Below are 5,786 nucleotides of genomic sequence, written 5' to 3'. Positions count from 1 at the left end.
AAGATTACTTTTCCTACTGGCTCAGGATGCTATCAGAGTTTTTGTTGCTGAAAGGTGTCTTATCCCTAGGACAGACAGAGCCTCTTGGGCCATCCCAAATAGAGTGCTCATGTGCAAACTGAGACATGCCAGAGTTTCGGGGAAATGCACTTTATTTCTCAAATGTACGGCAAGGCCTAGCTTTGGGTTCTGGCATGCCAAGGGTGTGCCCAGGTGTGTGGAAGGCAGGTGCCTCCCACTTTGCAGTCTCTTTTTTTTAACACCTGCATGCCCCTCAACAATGTGTCCTCCCTTTTCTTTCTTTTTTGTTTAAATCATTTTCTTGGGGGCTCTTGTAACATTCCACACATCAGTTGTATCAAGCATATTTGTACGTATGATGCCATCATCATTTTCTAAACATTCGCTTTCTACTTGAGCCCTTGGTATCAGCTCTTCTTTTTTACCTCCCTCGCCCCTCCCCCCTGGTGACCCCTTGATAAGTTATACATTATGATTGTTTTCATATCTTGCACTGACTACTGTCGCCCTTAATCTATTTTCACGTTACAATGTGGTGATTGGCCTTGGGGTAATCTATTCATGGACCCAAGGGCCCCAGGCAGAAACTTCCATTTAAGGGGAGGGAGATGCCACTTTCTGGGGTGTGACTGCCATTCCCCTCCCCCTCAGCCGGGGGCTTGCTTACATCTTTCCTCTGGCCTCGGTGTCAGCGGGGGCCTGCATGCTGCTGGGCCTGTTTAACTTAGGCATGGGATTCGGAGGCGTGTGAAGTTGGACGCTTCTAATCTGGACTTTTATGGGCAGAACTGAAGAAGACTATGGAAAGGATCATGGACCGCTGCAAGGACAAACCCATCTTTCCCTCTTAGGGATGCCCTAAGTGCTGATGCCAGGATTGCGGGCAACCAAATGGAAGCCAGAAGAGGCCTGCGCCGGGGGCTCCCGCAGGTGCGCCCTAAGCGCAGGTGGGTCCTGTGGAGAAATGGCCTCACTGCGCTCTACTGCATTATTCACACACACCCCTCTCCACGCCACACTGCCTTCTGCCCCCTGCCACCTACACATGTAGGCACGTGGAGGGACAGTGGAACAAACAGGGCTACCGTGCTGCGGGTGTGTGTGTGTGTGTGTGTGTGTGTGACAGAGGCAGCGGTGGACCGCAGGGCTGACAAAGGCACTTGGGCTCCTTTGGGGGCATTGGCAGGACCACTGAGTCACCTGACTGCTGTCCAATGGGCAGGCCTGCAATAGGGGGTGGGCCTGAGCCCCAGGAGCAGGTGAAAGGACGCAGCTCTAAAAAACAAGGCAGTAAACAAACAAACAAGGATTTTCTGAATGTCTGCATTTCTAGCCCTTCTAGCCCTCCCATAGGCCACAGGGAGGAGGACCCCATCCTGACAGGGGTTGCCAGGTTCCTGGTGAGCTGCCTGCCAGGTGCCTTTGGGAACATGCTTAATAAGACACCTAATATCCCCCAGCAGCCACGCCTAGGAGTTTCCCAGGAGTCTCTGGGTAACCAGATAGCTTGTGCCAGCCCCCAGGCTGAGGACGTTGACCCCTTCCTTGACTGGCGTGGAATGGCTTGAGGACGGTGCGATGCTGCCACACTGGCCTCTCTGGACACTGAGAGCATCCGCCAAGGCCTTCTGCCCTGGTGGCCCACATACTGGTTTCTTTGCAAGAACTTTTAGGATTTTCTACAAAGCAGGGAATTCTGGGGTAAGGAAGGCCCGTAAGTCAAGTCAGCTTCCAGCGCTGCTCACGGACAGCTGATTGATTCCATCCACCAGGCAGGGTGATGCGTCCCCTGGAGGCCCACTGCCTGAGGGGGTTTGAAGTCCTCCTCGGTCTAATGTAACAGAGCAGGTCCCTGTGGCCCCGGGCTGGCCGGCCTGCATCACCAGGCAGCGCTCAGACCTCCTCAAGCTTCCTATGGATGAGGAAGGAGTTTGGGGAGCTTTTCTCGCCTCCAGTCATGCTGACGAGGTGTGAGGAACACAGGGGCAGGCAGGCTGTCAGTGCAGGGTGAGTGCGGGGATGGGTGGGAGCATCCCAGACTTCTAAATCAGACTGAGCAGGATGGTTTGGTGTCCAGGAACACCACAGGGTTCCGCCCATCCCTCCAGGGACAGCCTTTGGGATGGGGGTTCCAAGCAGCAAGAGCACCAGCAGGTGAACTGAGAAGGCTGACCCATGGCTGGGGCACCCACACCATGTCCTGGCTACAGTGGTGGGTTGGGAGTGGTGATGGAGGGAATGGCACAGGTGGATTCGGGGAAACTGCCCATCACCCTCCCCTGCTCTGGTCTCCTTTTTAGGAGCCCACATCTCCCGGAGGCAGGGTGGGGTGGCCACGGCGAGGACCTGCAGGAGACAGGAAGAAAGAGCAATGGGACCCCATGCCCTCTCTGATCCTGGCTGCTTCATGCCACCCTAACTCCAGCGCCCACTCACAAGCATCCTCCCTCTGCAGCACCCAACCCTCTGGGAAAGCCTGACCCACTGGAATGGTCCTACCTCCCCCTGTGACCCTCACCTTGAGCGGGGTGGTGGAAGCCTGCCGTGGCTCAACTCTGAGCCACCTCAGTGTCCCCTCGGGTCTCCCATCACCTGCTGACAGTTTCTGGGACGAAGGTCCCCTGAAAAGCCCAGATGAGCACCTTTTACACGTCATCACGGGGCTACATTTTCCAGGGTCAGTAGGTCTTGGGGTGTGTGTATCTAACATGTTCCAAGGACACCAAGGACTAGTCCTTGGGTCACACCCTAGAATCAGGGTCATTTTTATTTTCTGGGTACAATGTGCTGGGTATTTTGCAAGCACCAGGGTCCAAAAAGGTGAACAAAACAGACATGCTTGTTCCTGATACATCCTTGTGATCCAAGGACCAGATGACATATTTGAATGATAACCAGGTGGCTAGCTATCAATTACACCATCTCCCCAAGTGGCCCAAAGACTTAAGATGCTTGGCTGCTAGCCCAAAGGTTTGAGATTCACGCCACCCAGAAGTGTCTTGGAAGAAAGGCCTGGTGATCTGCTCCTGAAATATCTGCTGCTGAGAAACCTGCGGAGCACCGTTCAGCCCTCGCACACTCGAGGTGGTCAGGAGCTGGCCAGTCAGCTACTGGCCCCCCGTGGCATAAATGGCACTTTGGAGGAGCAAGGCGAAGGACGCACAGGAAGGCTGTGCAATCCAGGGAGTCAGGGAAGGCTTCCTGGACAAAGGGGTAGCTGAGTGGAGACCCAGAGAGTCCGGAGTGTGTGACGCAGGGAGGGGAGGGCTCCAGAGCAGTGTGCAAGCAGAGACCCAGCAACGAGGGGCGCGGTGGGCACCCGGAGGCCCACGAGAACCCACGCTGGCTACAGCAGTAAGGAAGACTTGGGGAGGGAGCCTGCTGCTCAGATCAGGCTCTGTGACTCCTTCCCCTACAAAGCCACTGCACCTGAACTCCACTGCTGTGATCTCAGGCCGCCCTGTCCTTCATGGCAGGCCAGGAGTCAACGTTCCCAAAGTGCTGGCAGCTGCCGGCCTCAGACACCTGCCTCCCTGCTCAGCAGTTGCATCCCCCTGCTGGGTGCTTGAGCTTGGCTGCTCATTCCCCACGTATACATCAAAAGTGGACCCAAGCAAGAGCACCTCCCTCCCCCAGGCTCCCAGCTCCCCAAATGTCCTGTGCACACAGAATGTGCCTCCTTGCTGAGACGTGTGGTTTTAAGTTCCCCTAATAAAGCCCACTTAGTTTCTCATATCAAGTTACATTTAGTCTTTCCCCTCCCCTGTGAGGGCTCATCAGCTGGTTAAGCTTGGGGATCACGTGACCAGATTGATGTTTCCAAAGGCCTTCCTGGCTGGCTGCTGCAGGAAGAATGGGCTGTAGGTGGAGGACAAGAGAAAAATGGCCATCCGCGGAAGAAGGAGAGGTATGGGGTGTGGGATATGGGGTGTCAGGTATGGGGTGTGACAGTCTCACTCTCATCCTTCTGAGCCCAGAACCCAGCCTGCCTTCAGGGAGTGGCATGCAAACAGGGAGGGCAGGGAAGGGATAAAAATGAGCTGAGACCAAGAGCTCAAAAAGAAGGAAAATGTTTTGAAAACGATGATGACAACACATGTACAACGGTGCTTGACACAATTATTCTATGTATGGATTGTGGTAAGAGCTATAAGAGACCCCAGTAAAATGATTGTTTTAAAAGGAGCCATGAAACTATCAATGGTGGCCAGTGGGGGCAGCTGAGAGGTTAGGCCAACCTGGGCCAAACCTGGAGAGGGGCGGGTTAAAAGGCAGGAGGGTGCGGACGGGGGGTGGGGAGTGGTGGGGTGTCACAGTTAGGAAACCTGCCACTGCCACAGAGTGACGGGAAGGCCAGGGGTTCCCCTAGGCCCACACCTTAAATCTAGTTCAGCTTGGCCAGTAAGGGCAAGGAGCACCCTTGGTGCTGGTAGGGAATGGAAGCTGAGGCTGCTCCCATAACCCTCTGACTCAGCCAACCGCAGGTTCCAGGCAGAACAGCTACCACACAGGCTGCAGTGCAAAGGTGGGGAACTCAGAGTCTACCAAGGGATACGAGGCGGCATACAAAAGGGGTGAGAGGATGAATCAGGGGCCCAATGCCCAGGGTTGTAAAACAGCCAAGGGATCTCAAAAGACCTTCGGTGTGGTCGTTCAGGGCTTTGGCATTAATTGAGGGCACTGCTCTAGCTTGGGTGCCTGGGTGTGTGGGTTTTCCCTCATCCATCTACCCACCTGTCAGATGTCTTCTTGTGGACCCATTCCTGCTCTCCGAATCATCAGGTCAGAAGGGATAGCAGCGTCACAATAAAGGTGAAATAGAATGAACTTTCTGTTGGCTCATCATTCTTCCCAGAAGAGATTAATAGTTGAACATTGCGGTGGAGAAAAATCGCTATGATGGCACTTCTGCCCACATCTTTGTAATGCCCGATGACTGAGTGGGATTCTGCCCACAGGGCGTGTGCACAACACTGACAGAGAGGCTTGGTCCACTTGAGTTCTATAGGACGAGCCATCTTGGAAAAGCAGAGGAGAGAAACCCTGAGGCCCTTGGAAGAGCCCATTCCAGGTCTAAGAAGTGGTAGAGGCCACCGAGACCAGATGCCTCAGAGACGGTAGACGGCGACTCGGAGGAGCAGTGCAGAGACAATGGGCAGAGACAATGGGGTACCTTCTCCTCATCTGGCCTGAGACCATGCAGCTGTGGGACAGAGTGGGGAGCAGGCTGGCTTCCTAGTTCATGGAGGCAGAGGCCAAAGCACCAGGTGGCTGCGAGGCTGAGAACCAGAGAGACACTTGACCGCTGGCTGAGAAGACCAATGACTGCATTCTTCCTGTGTGCTGACCTTGACGTGTGGTGACTGATTGCCTTCCCTAAGAAACCCTCTTCACTGCCAGGATGGTCTAGGAGCTCTGTGTGGCTGTTGCAGTGAATTCTCAACCCTAGCTGAGATGGCCACAGATGCAGTGTAGAAGCATATAGCTGACTTAAAGCGGAACACACCCTCGTGTTCAAAAGTAAGCTGGTGCACCCCACTTCACCCCTCCTATGAGTAAGGTGACCAGATTTTAACATTGGTAAAGTGGGACACCATTGACTGGGGGGCTGGGGGGTGGCCGGTTCTTGATTAAAAGTTTGGTCTATTCCATTTTGCCGCCGCTATAAAATATAAATAATACGAGTACTGTCTGCCAAATTCAAGAAAATTTATGTATTTATGAAATAAATAAATAAATTACTTACCTAAATTATCTAAATAGCT

Source organism: Echinops telfairi, unplaced genomic scaffold (assembly GCF_000313985.2).
Source record: "Echinops telfairi isolate 266 unplaced genomic scaffold, ASM31398v2 ScPeMD7_2010;HRSCAF=2546, whole genome shotgun sequence".
Lineage (NCBI taxonomy): Eukaryota > Metazoa > Chordata > Mammalia > Afrosoricida > Tenrecidae > Echinops > Echinops telfairi.
The sequence above is the reverse complement of the archived record's forward strand: the minus strand, read 5'-3'. Positions refer to the sequence as shown.